The 21,657-nt window shown below is 37.7% G+C and overlaps 2 long non-coding RNA genes and 1 gene segment (V, D, J or C); 1 reads left to right on the plus strand and 2 right to left on the minus strand.

The window, feature by feature from the left end:
* The window catches only part of LOC127506605 (uncharacterized), a 15,023-nt gene extending 12,550 nt beyond the window's left edge, over nt 1-2,473 (plus strand). The window contains exon 3 of the long non-coding RNA XR_007928086.1: nt 2,265-2,473. This is a non-coding gene — a long non-coding RNA (uncharacterized LOC127506605). The remainder of the gene's footprint in view (nt 1-2,264) is intronic.
* The window catches only part of LOC127506608 (uncharacterized), a 25,287-nt gene extending 3,795 nt beyond the window's left edge, over nt 1-21,492 (minus strand). Inside the window, exon 1 of the long non-coding RNA XR_007928089.1 lies at nt 20,347-21,492. This is a non-coding gene — a long non-coding RNA (uncharacterized LOC127506608). The remainder of the gene's footprint in view (nt 1-20,346) is intronic.
* The window catches only part of LOC127506557 (Ig kappa chain V-III region MOPC 63-like), a 220,849-nt gene that overhangs the window by 176,659 nt on the left and 22,533 nt on the right, over nt 1-21,657 (minus strand).

The raw sequence follows: 21,657 nt of genomic DNA on the forward strand, positions 1-21,657 counted from the left end.
CAGTGTCTCAGTGGTCAGAATAAAAAAAAAATAAAAAAACTACTGAACTAACTAAAACTAACATTAGCCAGAATGTAAATGATCATAGTGTGACTCTAGTGTATATTAGTTTGTCTGTTGTAAATCCTGCCCACTTCTTTGCATTGTCACACATGCTTCAGTGCTCTGAGAGTGTTTATAGTGCTGTGAGTTTAACACTTCATGACTGAGAGCAGAACATAACACAATCTTCATCATCACACAAGACAAAAGAACAACAATGAACAAAATCACCTTCTTCATCTGGACTCTCACACTGATCGCTCAAGGTTTGTGTAACGCAGCTCTACAATTATTCTCTTGAAATATTAAATGTTTATAATTTTAAATAATATACTTTTTTTTTTTTTTCTTGATCTTTCTCTCAGAGTGTAGAGGACAGTACACTGTAACTCAGAGTCCATCAATAACAGCAGTTCAACCAGGACAAGAAGTCAGAATAAACTGTAAAACCAGCAGTGCAGTGTATGGTGGTAATCGTTTAGCCTGGTACTTACAGAAACCTGGAGAAGTTCCTAAACTCCTCATATATGCAGCAACAAGCCGTTATACTGGAACTCCATCTAGATTCAGTGGCAGTGGATCTGGCAGTGATTTCACTCTGACCATCAGTGGAGTCCAGACTGAAGATACAGGAAATTATTACTGTCAGAGTTTCCACTATCCAAACAGTAAAGATGTGTTCACACAGTGATAAAGAGTGGTACAAAAACCTCGGTCAGTCAGACGTCACAGTGATGCACTGATACAGCTGAGAGATACTGCAGCTGCTGATGGAGGATCACAAACAACACAATGACAATGTTTAGCAAAGTTTCTAAAAACTTTTAAAATTAATTAATAGAGTGAACATAAATTTATATATAGTCTTTTTTTTTTATGAAATAGAGGTAACACTTTACAATAAGGTTCATTAGTTAACATTAGTTAACTACATCAATTAACATGAACTAATAATGAACTGCACTTATACAGCGTTTATTAATCTTTGTTAATGTTAATTTCAACATTTACTAATACATTATTAAAATCTTGTCAACATTATTTAATGCACTGTGAACTAACATGAAAAACTATGAACAACTGTATTTTCATTAACTAATGTTAACGAAGATTAGTAAATACAGTAACAGATGTATTGCTCATGGTCAGTTCATGTTAGTTAACACATTAACTAATGTTTAACTAATGAACCTTATTGTAAAGTGTTACCGAAATAACTGTTAGTGCTGATATGAATTATGGCAGCACTGGGATGTTTTATTGTTTGTGTTTCAGATCACAGTAAGAGAGCGATGTGGAGTGAAGCAGAAATAGCAGTTGTTTTTAATGTGTTTTCTCTCACTCCAGGATTGAAAGAAGCGGTTTCTTTCTCCAGTGGTCATGGAAAAAAATGCAAACTAACTGATCAGATTTAGTCTGAAAAGTAAGTTAGAAAGTTCTTGCTAATAGAAGTGTTATATAAAAGTAATATGACATTCACAGTCGTGCTGCTCTTCATGTCTATGGTAGAATCACAGCCGTGCTGATATTCAGTATAACTGCACTCTTGATCATGTGAAACTGATTAAATGTGGCAGGATGAAATAAACAGCACCTGGCGATCATGTGACCCTTCGCTAGCAATGCACACACAGTCCTTCGCTCGTCTCACTTTGTCAGATATTGTATAATCCTGTCAGTAAATTCTGAACCACTCTTTTTCTAGCCCACTATGAGTATCCCAGCAGTCAAGGACAATCGAAAAAGAGAGATTGAACAATCGCCAATAAAGAAAAAATTCAAAGATTCCACCATCTCCAGAGAAGATCTCAACACTGCTATTGCTAACGGTATCAAGCTAACGCTCAAAGAGCAACAAAGTACTCTCTATTCGGTTGTGGCTTCGACAGTAAGAGAAGTGATAGACTCTGCACTGATCCCAGCACTCCGTGATCTACATTTGGATATACAAACAACCAACGTTTCTGTCAAAGAACAAAAAGCAGAAGTTGAAAAGCTAGCCAACACGCAAAACAGACACGTGACCGGGTCGATTCTGTTCAGGCTGCTGCACATGAGGATAGGAGGACAGTCAAAAACTTAAGAAATCAGCTGGAACAACTCACCGAAAAAATTGCGGACACTGAAGACAGGAGCAGGAGAAATAACGTACGACTGGTGGCTCTGCCTGAGGGGGCGGAGGGCTCTGATGCAGCGGGCTTCCTCAGAGCTAATCTTTCCAGGTGGATCTCTTCACTGAAAGGCCGTGACATCGAGATTGACCGGGCCCGTCGCGTGTATGACTGAAGGAAAAACTCTGATCGGCCGCGTACTCTCATCTTCCATGTACTAAGATGGCATGACAGGTCAGCGATCCTGAAGGGTGCTCGGCAGGCGTATCCGGTGAAATATACGCAGGACAATGTCACGCCACTATTTTTTCATGACTATAGCCCAGCCACAACTACCAAGAGAAAGAGCTTTAATCCAGTCTTGAAGAAGATGAAAGCACTCAGTCTCCAGGCCTTCCTCATCTATCCGGCGGCAACAAACGGTGAGAAGATGATGTTCGACTCTCCTCAAAAGGCAGAAGATTTGGTCAGTTCCTTCACAGAAGATATTTTGCTTTTCTTTTAAAATGATTCTGTAACACTGTATCATCAGGCACTTTTCTCCACATGTTTTGGGAATGTCCAGTTATTGTTATGGACTCATGTGAATTCTGTTTTGTCCTTTTTACTACAAATTGATTACGTCTCTAATCCAGGTTTATGTCTTCTCAATGACGATTCTAACTCCTGTATGAGTTCATTAAAGAAGAGAATGTTGTTTGCTGGTTTTACAGCGGCAAAGAAGACAATAATACAGAACTGGTTTACTCCGCACATGTGTGCAAAAACATATTGGATTCAAAGCCTCCTTAAAATAGTGACTTGTGGATGTACAACAGCACAAATCAACAAGGCTAAACCCAGTACCACTGATGCATGGCAATGTTTTTCTTCCAACATATTGGACTATATATAGGAATGACAATATAATGTATTTTTTTCTCTCTCTCTCATCCCCTTTCAGATTGTAAAATTATTGATAACATGTCTGTTGCTCCTCCTTCCCCATTTGTTTGTTTTGTTTTGTTAAATCTATAGACAATAAAAAAAAAAAATAAAAAAAAAAACAGGACAACACCTTCAGTCTTTTAAAGACAACTTCAGCAAGGGTGTGTAACCCTAATAACAGTGCTGTGTTGTTAACACACATGAACATGAAGGGAAACAAGCAATCTTTAACCCTCTATGGTACAGCGTTGCCATATGGCAACAATTAATTTCTACTCATTTCCTTGTTATTCAGAAAAGAAAAAAAATACAATATACTGTACGCGTGGCGCATCGCAGAGCTAGTGCAAGACAAGCATTTGTGGTTAAAAAGTACATATACACTACCGGTCAAAAGTTTGGAAACATTACTATTTTTCATGTCTTTGAACAAGGTCTCTTATGCTCATTAAGGCTGCATTTATTTCATAATAAACACAGAAAAAACAATAATATTGTGAAATATTATTACAATTTAAATTATGGTTTTCTATTTTATTATACTTTAAAATATAATTTATTTCTGTGATGCAAAGCTGAATTGTCAGCATCATTACTCCAGTCTTCAGTGTCACATGATCCTTCAGAAATCATTGTAATATGATGATTTATTATCAATGCTGGAAACAGTTGTGCTGCTTAATATTATTTTATAACCTGTGATACTTTGAGGATTCTTTGATGAATAAAAAGTTAAAAAAAATATCAGCATTTATTTAAAATAGAAATCTTTTGCAACAACATACACTACCGTTCAAAAGTTTGGGCACAGTAATTTTTTTCTTTCTTTTTTCGTTTTTGAAAGAAATTAATACTTTTGTTCAGCACGGATGTGTTAAATTGATAAAGTGATAGTAAAGATTTATATTGTTAGAAAAGATTTCTGAAGGATCATGTGACACTGAAAACTGGAGTAATGATGCTGAAAATTCAGCTTTGCATCACAGAAAGAAATTATATTTTAAAGTATATTAAAATAGAAAACCATAATTATTTATTTATTTATTTTAATGACCAATCATTTCTCTAGATAAGACCCTTATTCCTCGTCTGGGATTGTGTAGAGCTCTTTGAAGCTGCACTGAAACTGACATTTGAACTCCAGTGAAGTCCACTATATGGAGAAAAATCCTGGAATGTTTTCCTCAAAAACCTCAATTTCTTTTCGACTGAAGAAAGAAAAACATGAACATCTTGGATGACATGCAGTGAATTATCAGGAAATTTTCATTCACTAATCCTTTAAGAGACACAAATAATATAGAAATGCAAATGACCTGCATGTATTTGTGAGATGATGTGTCAAAGCAGAAGTCGTCTCAAGCTGGTTTTGTGATCTTGACAATCAGTTCAATGTTCTTCAGTGGCCTTCAAGATCACAGATCTGAATCCAACAGAAAACCTTTGGTACAATAAGAGATCTGCAGATATTATGGGATTCGATCATGTCAACATGGAGCAGAATCCAGAAACCATCTTGGAAACCTTTTATCACGCCTTCATCATTAGATTTTACTGCTTTGCCAATGTGTTTTTATCTTATATCTTAGATTTTTTACACTCTTGTCCCAGACTCAAACGTTCAGTCTAAGCCTGTGAAAATCCATCAAAGATATCCTAATATTACTACATATTAAATCTATTAAACAAAGAGTGAAATAAACTGAAACAAATATTTAAAAATGATGACCATAGTTACAGCATCATTTTCAACTGTTTAAGAGACAATAGTGTCAGTGGAGATGATTGAGATTATATATGAGACATGTGATGTATGTGGAAAACAGAGAAATAAACATAAATATCAGTTATGATTGCAATATTTGTACTGATTATGATCATGATGAAAAATGAGGCTTATTGCAGAATTAACAGTGATTAACAATAAAACATCTAAACTAAATCTGCAAATGATTCCATTCATTTCCATAATAATGTACTGGGCAATGAATAATAATTATGTAAATGTACATTGTTCAGTAATCACATAAATGTACACTGTTCTTAAAGAGACATCTTCCCTATGGTGTATAAATACACTGATGACTTTGATGCCATCACTGATCAGTCTGACAGTTGAACTGAGTTTGTTATGAACTGTAACATGACGACACATTCAGTCAGCTGCAGTATCTCAGTAAAGGCTGTTGAACTGAACTGTTAGACGCTCCATTACTGACACTGCAGTTCCACACAGTAGAAGAGCACAGTGTGTTTTAATGCTGCTGGAGCTCATGGATGTTGTTCAGTACCAGAGAACTGAGAAATCTTCCACCCTGAACACTGATATTGTGTCATTCAGAAACACAATTAAACCAAAGAGCTGCTGCAGTTTATTACATCAACTAATAATGAGCCCAGAATGATAGAAAGTGTTCAGTGACCTTACAAAATATTAATAATGACCAAATCAATAATATACAGGATTCTGTCAATAGACTTCAGAAATGTGTGTATAATTGTTTGACATGTTTCACAACATGAGGAAGTTGTTGGAAAATGTCTTTTGTGACTGATCTACAGTCTTCAGGATAATGATTTAAATAGAGAGAGTCACTTTGCATTGTCACACATGCTTCAGTGCTCTGAGAGTGTTTATAGTGCTGTGAGTTTAACACTTCATGACTGAGAGCAGAACAGAACACAATCTTCATCATCACACAAGACAAAAGAACAACAATGAACAAAATCACCTTCTTCATCTGGACTCTGACACTGTTTACTCAAGGTTTGTGAAATACAGTTGTTGTTGTTTTTTTTTATTCTATTAAAATATTTTCATTTTTGTTTCTGTTTTCTCTCAGAGTGTAGAGGACAGTACACTGTAACTCAGAGTCCATCAATAACAGCAGCTCAACCAGGACAAGAAGTCAGAATAAACTGTAAAACCAGCAGTGCAGTGTATAGTAGTAATCGTTTAGCCTGGTACTTACAGAAACCTGGAGAAGCTCCTAAACTCCTCATATATGCAGCAACAAGCCGTTATACTGGAACTCCATCTAGATTCAGTGGCAGTGGATCTGGCAGTGATTTCACTCTGACCATCAGTGGAGTCCAGACTGAAGATACAGGAGATTATTACTGTCTGAGTGTACACTGTCCTAGTAGCTGTGTGTTCACACAGTGATAAAGAGTGGTACAAAAACCTCGGTCAGTCAGACGTCACAGTGATGCACTGATACAGCTGAGAGATACTGCAGCTGCTGATGGAGGATCACAAACAATGGTGTATTAAACATTACAGAAACATACATTTATTTAAGTAAACATGACATTTAATCTTATTCCCCCAGGTGAAAAAAAGTACACTTTCATAATGTACTTAAAGTGCTCTATTTTCGCACACTAATTTTGTACTTAATAAATTCTTCTTTAGAACTTCTTAAGATAATCTTAAGAACATCTAAGTGTACTCAACTGTTATTTTGAGACACCATAAATGAACAAAAATGTGCTTTTAACATACTATCTCTGTATTTTAAGAAAAAAAAATGTATTTAGTTACCGCTTACACTTGAACCCATAAGTGTACTAGTGGTGACTAAATAATAATAACTAATGTGTGTGCTGGGATTTGTAGTCCAGTTAATACTCGGGAGAGTGAGACCTCCGGTGGCCGATCGAGGGATCTTCGCTGGCATTTGTAACATACACATTCACATAACCACATTTTTAAAACATTTTAAAAACTGGACATTTTTAACGTTCAGAGAACATTCAGAAATAACTTAATGGGAACATTAGCAAAACATTCTTTTTAACATATTTTAACAAAACATTTTCTTGAACAAATTTTTGTTGCTGTGCTGAGAGACGAGACACAAGAGCTTTTATATTAAGAATAACATCAAAATTGACATAAAAATCAGAATGTATCTGACTAGAACAAACACTTCAGATATAGAAAGACGGTTCGCTCATATTACTGTGAATGGAGAGGTGCAGGTGTGACGTCAGAACCTGGAAGTCTAATTCACCTCTGGTTCCTGCGGGATTTTCCTGTGGGGTTTTATAAATGGGGTTTTTCAATTTATATAACTTGACGATACTTTGACGTTTTGTTCTTCAACATAAACTGCACACATTCACACCCCAAACGTTCATATCTAGTTACTTATTATTTTTAGTATGAACAAACACTCAGCATGATTTCAAAAACAGCACATTCCAGAGCCAGATCGCCTCTTATTTAACAAACAAATGAAATTAATATTCTGCTCTGAAACTGGAGATGTTTCATTAGTATTATGTACATCCGCGGCGCGAGATGTTTAGAAAAGTGGTGGGGACAACATGTTCTACCTGTCCCACACAAATGACACCTATGGGTGTGTAATTTACTTTGTAGAACAAAACGTCAAAGTATAGTCAAGTTATGTTTACCACAGACCTTATTTTACTCATAATTTTGAAAAAAAAAAAAGAAAAAGAAAAAAACACATAATAAAACCTCATTGTAAAATCTTAGTCTTCTGGGTTCTGATGTCATACCTGCACCACTCTATGAGAGAAATATGGAGGAATAAGTCCCGCCTTCTAAATAAAAGAGCCAATCACTGATTGATAAAGTCATTGGGTCACTGCAGCTGCCGTTAGAAGCTCTGGTTGCTATAGAAACAGTCAGTGTTCTGAGACTTATAACAGCACATGTGCATTGGCTGGTCCGGCCTGAAAAATACAGATTTTTTTTTTTTGGTCATGATTTGAGCGTTTAGAAGCAAAATTGATGAGACAGTTGATCTCAGATTTCATTGGCGATTTAAAAAATGAACGAGAAAAAAATGAACGAGAGGCGTTTCAAAGATGGCCGCCGAGTGAAATGACTTGCCTTAAAGGCCCACTGAAGTGCCTTGGAACAAGCAGCATTATTCAATGTGTTGATGTAATTTCAACTGAAACAGGAAGATGGGGTGGGACTTATCAAACAGCCCCTCCCCTTTTATAAAATAGCCAATAGCGTTTCGTTTATATCACAGCTCGGCCAGAGCCGTTAGCTCGGTAAAGCCTCAGTTACCTACGAATCTCTAGCAGTTTCTAATCTCCTCCATATCACATTAAAATACAGCTCGCGCATATGATCCGCTCTGTGCTCTCGTGTCTCTGGACCGGAGCAGACTGTGCTCGCGCTGCGGTGGGTCACGTGACACTAATGTGAAACCAGACTTCATTCGCCTCAGTGGAAAGCATATTTACAATATCCTATATTTCTCATTCATTCTCTTGTCATGTGCTGATATAACACTGTTTAAAGAAATATATTTCATGAGCTGTGATTCTAATTCAAAAATATACTAAAAATCTCAAATTATGCAAGGCAAGTTCACATTTCACTAACATATTGTTATCAAATGCAGATCAAACCAAAAAGTTTAATAATAAAGACAAAAACTCGAAGAATCCTGAAACAGTAAAAACACAGTCCAAAGACAGATGGAGACACAGACAGACTGACTAGAGTTTAGAGTCGACAGAAGAACCAGCGACAGACATGACAAACTGACCTTAACTATCACACACTGTTTGATACAAAAATAAAACTGTGAAGAGGATATTTATTTATTTATTTATTACAATGACTACAGTGGAATGAAGCTGCTTTCAGTGTAATTTATACAAATGTATGTAATGTCAAGAAAAACTTACTGTTAAAAAAAATTACATTTCTTACTTCTGTAACTCTAGCATATATTAGTTTGTAAGCAGCTCACACTGTTGTAAATCCTGCCCACTTCTTTGCATTGTCACACATGCTTCAGTGCTCTGAGAGTGTTTATAGTGCTGTGAGTTTAACACTTCATGACTGAGAGCAGAACAGAACACAATCTTCATCATCACACAAGACAAAAGAACAACAATGAACACAATCACCTTCTTCATCTGGACTCTCACACTGTTTGCTCAAGGTTTGTGTAATACAATTTTTACAATGGTTATTAATTCTCTTAAAATGTGTAATATATCAGTTTTTTTCTCTCTCTCTCTCAGAGTGTAGAGGACAGTACACTGTAACTCAGACTCCATCGATACTAACAGCTCAACCAGGACAAGAAGTCAAAATAAACTGTAAAGCCAGCAGTGGAGTGTGTGGTGGTGATCGTTTAGCCTGGTACTTACAGAAACCTGGAGAAGCTCCTAAACTCCTCATATATGCAGCAACAAGCCGTTATACTGGAACTCCATCTAGATTCAGTGGCAGTGGATCTGGCAGTGATTTCACTCTGACCATCAGTGGAGTCCAGACTGAAGATACAGGAGATTATTACTGTCAGAGTGTACACTGTTCTGGTAGTACTGTGTTCACACAGTGATAAAGAGTGGTACAAAAACCTCGGTCAGTCAGACGTCACAGTGATGCACTGATACAGCTGAGAGATACTGCAGCTGCTGATGGAGGATCACAAACAACACAATGGTGTATCAAACATTTCAGAAACATACATTTATTTAAGTAAACGTGTGACATGTAATCTTATATCCCTTGCTTGTTCTCCCAGGTGAAAAAAAAAAAGTACTTTCATCATGTACTTAAAGTGCTCTATTTTTGCGCACCAATTTTTGTACTTAATATACTAAAAATTCTTCTTTAGTACTTCTTAAGATAATCTTAAGGACATCTAAGTGTACTCAACTGTTATTTTGAGACACCATGTATATGAACTAAAATGTGCTTTTAACATACTATCTCTGTATAAAAAAAAAAAAAATGTATTTAGTTACCGCTTACACTTGAACCCATATGTCACGAATGTGGCTCCCTCGCCTCCTACTCCGCACCACCGGAGGGAGCCATCACCCGAATATTGACTGTTCCCATTCGGACTACGTTTCCCATAGGCCCTCATTCCTGGGACTGATTGCGCACACACCTGCACCCCATCACGCTCACACTATTTAAGCCGCACACACACACACACTCACCGCGAAGTCTTGATTTGCCCCGGTGATCATTTCTGAGCGTTTTCCTGTGGACTGTTTATTCTGTTACTGTTGGACTGTTTACCCGTTGTGATTCTCTGCTGCCTGCCCTGAACTGTGCCTGTTTACTGGACTGTGTTTGCTTGCCGCCTGCCCTGATCTCTGCCTGTGACCCGTTACTGTTTGCCTGCCGCCTGCCTCAACCATTGCCTGTTCCTGTTTATGTCTTTGCCTTTGCCCCTGTCTGCCTTGGTGTTTAATCTAATAAAGCTGCAAATGGATCCCCATTCTGCTGACCCTTCATTACACCATAAGTGTACTACAAGTGGTAACTAAATATATATCTATGTGTGTGTATACAGTGGGTACGGATTCAGACCCCCTTAAATTTTTCACTCTTTGTTATATTGCAGCCATTTGCTAAAATCATTTAAGTTCATTTTTTTTTTCCTCATTAATGTACACACAGCACCCCATAATGACAGAAAAACACAGAATTGTTGACATTTTTGCAGATTTATTAAAAAAGAAAAACTGAAATGTCACATGGTCCTAAGTATTCAGACCCTTTGCTGTGACACTCATATATTTAACTCAGGTGCTGTCCATTTCTTCTGATCATCCTTGAGATGGTTCTACACCTTCATTTGAGTCCAGCTGTGTTTGATTATACTGATTGGACTTGATTAGGAAAGCCACATACCTGTCTATATAAGACCTTACAGCTCACAGTGCATGTCAGAGCAAATGAGAATCATGAGGTCAAAGGAACTGCCTGAAGAGCTCAGAGACAGAATTGTGGCAAGGCACAGATCTGGCCAAGGTTACAAAAAAATTTCTGCTGCACTTAAGGTTCCTAAGAGCACAGTGGCCTCCATAATCCTTAAATGGAAGACGTTTGGGACGACCAGAACCCTTCCTAGAGCTGGCCGTCCGGCCAAACTGAGCTATCGGGGGAGAAGAGCCTTGGTGAGAGAGGTAAAGAAGAACCCAAAGATCACTGTGGCTGAGCTCCAGAGATGCAGTCGGGAGATGGGAGAAAGTTGTAGAAAGTCAACCATCACTGCAGCCCTCCACCAGTCGGGGCTTTATGGCAGAGTGGCTCGACGGAAGCATCTCCTCAGTGCAAGACACATGAAAGCCCGCATGGAGGACTCCAAGATGGTGAGAAATAAGATTCTCTGGTCTGATGAGACCAAGATAGAACTTTTTGGCCTTAATTCTAAGCGGTATGTGTGGAGAAAACCAGGCACTGCTCATCACCTGTCCAATACAGTCCCAACAGTGAAGCATGGTGGTGGCAGCATCATGCTGTGGGGGTGTTTTTCAGCTGCAGGGACAGGACGACTGGTTGCAATCGAGGGAAAAATGAATGCGGCCAAGTACAGGGATATCCTGGACGAAAACCTTCTCCAGAGTGCTCAGGACCTCAGACTGGGCCAAAGGTTTACCTTCCAACAAGACAATGACCCTAAGCACACAGCTAAAATAACGAAGGAGTGGCTTCACAACAACTCCGTGACTGTTCTTGAATGGCCCAGCCAGAGCCCTGACTTAAACCCAATTGAGCATCTCTGGAGAGACCTAAAAATGGCTGTCCACCAACGTTTACCATCCAACCTGGCAGAACTGGAGAGGATCTGCAAGGAGGAATGGCAGAGGATCCCCAAATCCAGGTGTGAAAAACTTGTTGTATCTTTCCCAAAAAGACTCATGGCTGTATTAGATCAAAAGGGTGCTTCTACTAAATACTGAGCAAAGGGTCTGAATACTTAGGACCATGTGATATTTCAGTTTTTCTTTTTTAATAAATCTGCAAAAATGTCAACAATTCTGTGTTTTTCTGTCAATATGGGGTGCTGTGTGTACATTAATGAGGAAAAAAATGAACTTAAATGATTTTAGCAAATGGCTGCAATATAACAAAGAGTGAAAAATTTAAGGGGGTCTGAATACTTTCCGTACCCACTGTATATATATATATATATATATATATATACTGAAAGCTCCACTACCAAGGAACATTCCTAGTGTGAGCAAGAACAGTTGGCACTAAAGCTCTTTCTGATTGACTGTGAACCATCTCCCAGCAAACAGGGAACATTTTTATGAACAAACGTTCTTCCAGTAACATTAATAGAACATTCGTTTAAAGTTATCTGGTCTTTAATAATGTTATTTATACATGAATTCATATATATACTGTGACGACTCAGGTTGATTGGGATCCATAAGCGGTTTATTGGTAACAGCAAGCTCACAGTACAGGCAGGCGGGGGTCTTATCAGCAGTGTGAACAACAGTGTCAGAGGCACAATAATCGTAGTCATAACCGGGCAAAGGATCAGGGCAGGCAGCAAACAATCAGAGTAATAGTCCAGACAACTTGACGATACTTTGACGTTTTGTTCTTCAACATAAACTGCACACTTTCACACCCCAAACGTTCATATCTAGTTACTTATTAAAAACATATGTTTTAAATAAAATAAACATAACTGCTGCAAAATTTGCATTTTCAGTATGGGTGTGTGCAGTGGTGTAAGTTTGCTTTAAAAAAAAAAAAAAAAAACAGGTGAGAAAGGAGTGTGTGTGTGTGTGTGTGTGTGGTATTAATACAATAATTCATGTTCAAGTTCAATTGTACATTGAGTTTAATTTATCAACAAATCCTGTTTTACGTGATAGTAGATTTTAAGGATGAAACTATAATACACTATATTGTTAGTCCCGAGATTCTTCACATCTCTGAATAAATACATAAATCTGCTGTAACTGTTTGTGTGCCCTCATGGTCTGTGGTTGAACTTTTGTTAAGCGTGTCAGAGGTTCTGGGTTGTAATCCGCCCTCGTATAGGTTTTTTAGAGTCTCCACAACGGCGTTAATCATCAGATTGAAGCGCTCGTCTGTCTGAAGACTGAACCCGAGCCTGATAACAGTGACAACAAACACTCAGCATGATTTCAAAAACAGCACATTCCAGAGCCAGATCGCCTCTTATTTAACAAACGAATGAAATTAATATTCTGCTCTGAAACTGGAGATGTTTCATTAGTATTATGTACATCCGCAGTGCGAGATGTTTCAAAAAGTGGTGGGGACAACATGTTCTACCTGTCCCACACAAATTACGCCTATGGGTGTGTTATTTACTTTGTAGAACAAAACGTCAAAGTATAGTCAAGTTATGTTTACCACAGACCTTATTTTACTCATAATTTTGAAAAAAGAAAAGAAAAAAACACATAATAAAACCTCATTGCAAAATCTTAGTCTTCTGGGTTCTGATGTCATACCTGCACCACTCTATGAGAGAAATATGGTGGAATAAGTCCCGCCTTCTAAATAAAAGAGCCAATCACTGATTGATAAAGTCATTGGGTCACTGCAGCTGCCTTTAGAAGCTCCGGTTGCTATAGAAACAGTCAGTGTTCTGAGACTTATAACAGCACATGTGCATTGGCTGGTCCAGCCTGAAAAATACAGATTTTTTTTTTTTTGGTCATGATTTGAGCATTTAGAAGCAAAATTGATGAGACAGTTGATCTCAGATTTCATTGGCGATTTAAAAAATGAACGAGAAAAAAATGAACGAGAGGCGTTTCAAAGATGGCCGCCGAGTGAAATGACTTGCCTTAAAGGCCCACTGAAGTGCCTTGAAACAAGCAGCATTATTCAATGTGTTGATGTAATTTCAACTGAAACAGGAAGATGGGGCGGGACTTATCAAACAGCCCCTCCCCTTTTATAAAATAGCCAATAGCGTTTTGTTTATATCACAGCTCGGCCAGAGCCGTTAGCTCGGTAAAGCCTCAGTTACCTACGAATCTCTAGCAGTTTCTAATCTCCTCCATATCACATTAAAATACAGCTTTCTGTGCAGAATTCATATGTGTCCAATATGTTTTGTGGTCTGCGTCGACTCGCGCATATGATCCGCTCTGTGCTCTCGTGTCTCTGAACCGGAGCAGACTGTGCTCGCGCAGCGGTGGGTCACGTGACACTAATGTGAAACCAGACTTCATTCGCCTCAATGGAAAGCATATTTACACTGTCTTAATCGTTCACTATCCCCTATATAGTGCACTATGTGCCATTCACCATGTAGAACATAGTAAATGTGTTAACAAATTATTGACTTTAGCCACAGCTTCAGCATCTATTTATAATGTAGGGGGCGGGACGCTTCAGATATAGAGAGCATTTGATTGGACAGAAGATCTGACGAGAAGCTGAAGTCCGCAGTGATCAGGAAAATCCGTGATCCACTTTAGCACAAGTGAGAGACTGTGAGTTTTGAATGCTTATATCTCCTAAATGTGAATTTTGTCATTGTTTTGGAACACACCAGCTTATTCATAACTTTAAGGCTAACATATTCATACTGAAAGCTAAAAAACGTACATTTTGATTTCAGGGGGCTTTAAAGAGACTTTGATCCCTTTGCACTCTATGGACAATCACATTAGTTTTATTTTAAGATATATCTTTTAACATTTAATATATATCTTTATTCTTGTAAAAACAGAAGCTTCATAAAGTATTGAATGAAAATGTCTCTGAAACATCAGTGTATTAGTCCAATATTGCATTTATTTCACTTCAGCTGTGATAAAGTATGCAAACGCAGCACGAGCGTCACTACGAGAAGCAGAAAGTGTCCGACTTCACGTCTCTGTTTTCAGCTCCTCCCCGCCTGCACACGGATACTCTCGCCGATCGGTTACATCCAGCCGCAGCCGATGACGAACACACCTAATGATATGCAGATGACGTAATGCAGAGTAAAACTAGGCGTTGTAAGCTCCATATATGGTGATTTCGGGGAGGAGACGGGGTGGAGATTCATGTATGCACAATCTTCCACTGACTGGGTTTGATAAAGGGATTTTTGCGCAGGTTCTGGCGTACCGATGGTTTTATAAATCTGAAAACTTTTGAATTAAATTTAATTAAAATTAAAATAATAATATATAATAATAAGTTTAAAACATTCTGGCTGACCTCCCAGAGTTAAGGCGACTGTTATTTTAGAACGTTTCCCTCTATTGTTTCCATGACGACGCGTCATGCTTGTCACGTGACACACCGCGCCCAGCTGGCCACACTGTATGACAGATGTATTGCTTTTCTCACCATGTCATCAACTATCTGATATTCTGTGTAGTGTCTGTTCAAAATTGGATCTGCCCGTCAAGTTAGAATCTTCAGAATGCTTTTAGCCTCCTGAACTGTGCATGTAAATCACGAATCGGCTCCGGCAAGTCCGGGACCAATTGCCCCATTGGCACCTTTGTTACCCCAGTAAAGAAAAACAGAACACATTCTCACCAGCCCCAGAGACTTCAAAGAGTCACCCTGGTGGGACTAAAGGACATATGGTCACAGACACTGGCCACAACCCCAATACACACACACATACAGACACTCACAAACACGCATGGAGATTGTGAATGTACATTTATCCTCCAAATATGACTGTGCCAATATGTACCCGTCGCTGTATTTAAAGGTGCATGTATTTATCCCTAGTATATAAGCTTAGCTATGACTGTAGTTGTATTAGTTTTCTTCTAAACGATAAAACTCAAGTATAAACTGTATCTCACCTTTTATGTCTTTGCCATCTGACAAGTTTGGTCTCATTGTAAAGCTTTCGTTATGCTCTAATTGAAAATGTATGTCACATGACTGTAAAATGCATTCTTCTATTTTTAATGGTACTTTGAAGAAAATGTACTCAGATCGGACACTTCGTAAACCATGCAAATTAGGTCATAAATGGAGACAAAGAAAGAGTTTGCCTGCCAAAATCGCACCCTCATCATTGGCTGATGTATCCCAGGAGGCGTTCTGGCCTGTTGTCCTTAAAACACAATGACACGCATCTCTCATTGTCTCTCGATTGTCTCTCGCCATTTAACACACGTCTCTCCCGGACGTCTCGGCGACCGCGCTTCCATCACGCGCCCCCTCTCTTCGGGACGACCATCTTTTGGCAACAAGTTTCTTTGTCAAACCCTCTTCATCCGTCGCCCTAAGTCTTCTCTCTTCATCGCCTAGGAGACGGACTCTTTTTCTTTATTTTCCGGTTATCTTACTCTTAAGTTAAACCCTTGTTTGAAAATCCCGCCGAAGAACACCTTCTCGGAAAAGGACCAATCGCTTCAGCCGCACGCACCGAAACTCCCGCAGAAACACGAAACGACCACAGCACCTGAACCTATGCAAGTATAGAACCATTCTTTCCAAAGCGTTTTAAGCTCGATGTGTAAGCTGAGTTTCCTTGCTGGCTCTCAAAGGTTTTAACTGTTAGTAAGTTGCCATTCCTTTGATCACCTCTGTTTTCTTGACTTTACTTTCGCTTTCTATATATGTGTATTGTTTGTGTATGTTTAGTAGTATAGTCTCTGTATCCGTAGTTTCATATATTAAATACATTATATTCATGCTCGATTGTTTTTTTTTTGCTCATGCAACAAACCCAGGTCACTTTAACGTTTCGATCCAGTATCCTTGCTTTACGCATTGATGCTAGAATAGGAAGTCTTTCTCGTGGCCAGAGAAAAACCCTTTTATAATCGGCTATGAGGAGCTAACAGTTTGCTGGACAAACTAGTTTCTCTAAATTATTATCAAGTCAGAACTAATCATATATGTAATTGATTATAATTCGTTGTAATTAATTCACAATATATGTATAATTCCCTTTCGGGTCGGTATATGTATTATAATTAATCATAAAGCTTTATGATTTATTATATTCATATATTTCACCCATAAATTAATTAAATACCTGTACAGATTCGCTACATCTGATTCTCAAATATGTGCAAGTGAGTGTTTTGTCATTTAAAAACCTATATAATGATCTTAATATTATATAACATGAATTCATCCATTTGTCCTGAGCTTTATAGTTTCTTACACAATGTGTATCTGATATGAATAAACGTTGCGTCGTTGAGTAGTTCACACATAAAGATTGGCGAGCGCCGATCACTCGCTGATTTTCCCCCGATCACAGCCGACCTGTCGGCGAGCTCGTTAACTTGCAAATCGGGCTTAAAATCCTGTAGTGTAAACTTGGCCTTAGTTTGGTTTCCCCTGTTCCTGTTTGCCTGTGTTCTCATTCATTGTTAGTTCCCTTGGTTACTGATCATGCTCTAGTTTGTTTCCATGGTTTCTAATTAAGAACACACTGTTCTGTTTCAGTTAATTCTCTTCCTCTGTGTATTTAAACCCTGAGTTCTCCTCTGTTCTTCATCTTCTATTGAAGTAATGTTTGTTTCATTGAAGGTATCTTCATTGTGCATTCTGCTCTTTTTGGATCGTTTATACATGCTAACTGTGAAAATATCCTATATTTCTCATTCATTCTCTTGTCATGTGCTGATATAACACTGTTTAAAGAAATGTATTTCATTAGCTGTGATTTTAATTCAAAAATATACCAAAATCTCAAATTATGCAAGGCAAGTTCACATTTCACTAACATATTGTTATCAAATGCAGATCAAACCAAAAGTTTAATAATAAAGACAAAAACTCGAAGAATCCTGAAACAGTAAAAACACAGTCCAAAGACAGATGGAGACACAGACAGACTGACTAGAGTTTAGAGTCGACAGAAGAACCAGCGACAGACATGACAAACTGACCTTAACTATCACACACTGTTTGATACAAAAATAAAACTGTGAAGAGGATATTTATTTATTTATTTATTACAATGACTACAGTGGAATGAAGCTGCTTTCAGTGTAATTTATACAAATGTATGTAATGTCAAGAAAAACTTACTGTTAAAAAAAATTACATTTCTTACTTCTGTAACTCTAGCATATATTAGTTTGTAAGCAGCTCACACTGTTGTAAATCCTGCCCACTTCTTTGCATTGTCACACATGCTTCAGTGCTCTGAGAGTGTTTATAGTGCTGTGAGTTTAACACTTCATGACTGAGAGCAGAACAGAACACAATCTTCATCATCACACAAGACAAAAGAACAACAATGAACAAAATCACCTTCTTCATCTGGACTCTCACTCTTTTTATTCAAGGTTTGTGTAACTCAGCTCTACAATTATTCTCTTGAAATATTAAATGTTTATCATTTTAGATAATATTTTTTTTTTAGAATTTATAATTGTATTATTATTATTATCATTTTCTTTTTCTTCTTCTTGTTCTTTCTTTCAGAGTGTAGAGGACAGATCACTGTAACTCAGAGTCCATCAATAACAGTTCAACCAGGACAAGAAGTCAGAATAAACTGTAAAACCAGCAGTGCAGTGCATAGTGGTGATCGTTTAGCCTGGTACTTACAGAAACCTGGAGAAGCTCCTAAACTCCTCATATATGCAGCAACAAGCCGTTATACTGGAACTCCATCTAGATTCAGTGGCAGTGGATCTGGCAGTGATTTCACTCTGACCATCAGTGGAGTCCAGACTGAAGATACAGGAGATTATTACTGTCAGAGTTGGCACTATATCAACAGTAAAGATGTGTTCACACAGTGATAAAGAGTGGTACAAAAACCTCGGTCAGTCAGACGTCACAGTGATGCACTGATACAGCTGAGAGATACTGCAGCTGCTGATGGAGGATCACAAACAACACAATGGTGTATCAAACCTTTCAGAGACTTTATTTATTTATTTATTATGATGTATTTAGTAAACATGTAACATACAATCTTATATCACTTACTAAACTGGACTAAAATCTGGAGAAAATGTGAGTGGTGCTCGTCCCTGCAAAACTTTACACTACAATATTATCTGTATTATTTACTGTAGGAAAGTCAATCCCTTTAATTGCTCTTCCATACTTCACCACTAGAGGGTCACATGTCTTTAACATAACTGAGATCTACACACCTTTCCTTTAAGACCGTTGCTGCATTCGAAATCACATTCTTCCCTACTACATAGGCGAAAAACAGTATGTGACAACAGAAGTATGTCTGAATTCACAGTCTGAATGTTTCTCTGATAAAGTCTGTATGGTGTCCTGGTGGCCTGTAAACAGTAGCCATCACAAAAGACAACGTTACATAAAGCACCATCACTTCGAATTAATTATATTTGAAAGACTTCTGAGTAATACTGAAGATAATGACAACATGGCAGATGTAGTACGTCCAGATTACATTCATACACACTCATACTATACAGAACATACTTTTTTAGCGATCGTGAAGTAATTACTTGCTCAAAATAAGTGCCTACTGAAGAGAGTATGTGATTTCAGATTAAGATTACTTTGTCACACTACATGATATTTGTGGAAGTGTCAGTGAAGTTCACATGATGGTTGATTGTTTATTATTCATTTATGTTTATGATGGGAAATGTTTAATATCTGTAACAGTTTAACAGAAGGATTGTTCATATTTGTGTCTAATTTGCATAATTTGTCATTGTTTCAGACCACACTCACCCTCATTCATTCATACAAACACAACTGCTCACAGACGTGACCTGTTTTCTGAATCCAGCGTATCATTAATAGTTTTGAATAGTTTTGGATTGAACTCTTGGAGCTCTTACTCTCTAACCGAGTCAAGGACGATCTCAGCAGTCCAGAGGCTTCAGACACTGACAGTGTTTCATTATAAACTGATGAACATGAACAAACCTCATCTCTCCATTAGTCCAACTCTTCTGACTCATTTCAGAGAATAAAGTGTGGACAGTGAAACTCATATTTGATCATCAGGTGATTCTGTTCCTCTCAGAATAGAGCAGCTCCATCAGCAGATGTTCAGCGTCCTCACAGGAGCTTCATGTTACTGGAATCCACTGCTTCTCGTTTCTGGAGATACACTGGGAAAGTTCAAATAAGACCTTGTTATTACTAAAAGGAAAAAAATAAATAAACCCATTTCACATTTTAAAAAGTCTGATGTTGAAGAAACAGTCGTGTCTGACTCAAATAATTACTGGAGATCAGGTTATAAATGGAGATGAAGCAGTCGCAGGTTTAGTGTTTGTTAACAGCGGGGTTTGTCGCCCACATTACAGTAAGGATGTGTTTGTTTCTGCTAGATGCAGTTGTGTTTTACCCCAATAAAGGACAATGAACTGTTTATCTGTTTCATATCCTCTTCTTCCTTTTTCTTCTCTTGTCTTTTTCTTCTCTTCCTTGTAATACACACCAAAGTTTAGGAAAACCTGCATGATCCCAAAGCGACTGTGGAAATTACTGAAGCACATCTGATAAAAACCTGCTGAGATACACATGATCATTCATTCATTCAATTTAGTATAATTTTTACTTTACACATATCAAGGTGAGACTCACCAGTCTCCTCAACACTGAAGACAATCTGACCACTTTCATCGTCAGCTGTGCCGATTATTAATCCGCTTGGAGCATTAACAATCTGATCCACTGCCCAGAAGAGCTATGATTATTATTATTATTTACAATAAACCTGCTAATTTACATGTAATAGTGATGTATTGTTTTTTAAACATCCTGTTGTAAATTTCACAATATGTAGCAGAGACTTGGTCACATGATTCCTCATAAATTTCTCAGCGCTGATGATAAATAAACCAATCACAGCTGTGCTATTAAAGCCAGAGTCAAACTGGTCACATGACTGAATGTGGACACAGAGATGGATGTTCATCTGCACATCCTCAGCATTACAATATTGCATTACTCCCTAAAAAAGTAACTAATTGTGGAAAGTAATGCATTACATTAGTTTTGTGTTACTTTTTCTCACCTGGGCTGGACTTGCTTGTTTTTAATAACAACAAAAATGTTTCATTTCACACCAAAAGTGAAATGAATAAGCCTCAGACTGAAGGAAATGCAAATTCCCAGCTGTACAGTAGAGGGCGCAGCTCAAACAAACCTTTAGGCTGTGCTGCCATTCTGGATTGCAGAAGAATAGGATGCAGGAGAAGAAAGTTCAACACTCTTACTTCAGCAATAAAACTTAAAAATAAATACATTTCAAGATTGCATTTCACTGTTTTTATTCATTTTGAGGAATACTGACTCTGATTTTGTGTAAGTGAGATGAGTAAATGCATATTCACATTTAGTCTATACAATAACCATCATTCACACACAACACCTCTGCACTTTATTTCTCTCACATTTCTCTCAAACAAGTAACTTGAGTAACTTGTTTGAAAAAATAAAAGAAATTTTGATCTGATTACTAATGTTACCCCCAACACTGATCCTCAGTGTCTCAGTGGTCAGAATAAAAAAAAATAAAAACTACTAAACTAACTAAAACTAACATTAGTGAGAATGTAAATGATCATAGTGTGACTCTAGTGTATATTAGTTTGTCTGTTGTAAATCCTGCCCACTTCTTTGCATTGTCACACATGCTTCAGTGCTCTGAGAGTGTTTATAGTGCTGTGAGTTTAACACTTCATGACTGAGAGCAGAACAGAACACAATCTTCATCATCACACAAGACAAAAGAACAACAATGAACAAAATCACCTTCTTCATCTGGACTCTCACACTTTTTATTCAGGGTAAGACTGATAAAAACTGACTCTGGTTTTGGTGTTCTTGTAAAAGTATATGATGGTAGTAGTTTTAAACACTAATTGTTTTTGTTTTCTCTTCTTCAGAATC

This window comes from Ctenopharyngodon idella, chromosome 24, assembly GCF_019924925.1.
Source record: "Ctenopharyngodon idella isolate HZGC_01 chromosome 24, HZGC01, whole genome shotgun sequence".
NCBI lineage: Eukaryota > Metazoa > Chordata > Actinopteri > Cypriniformes > Xenocyprididae > Ctenopharyngodon > Ctenopharyngodon idella.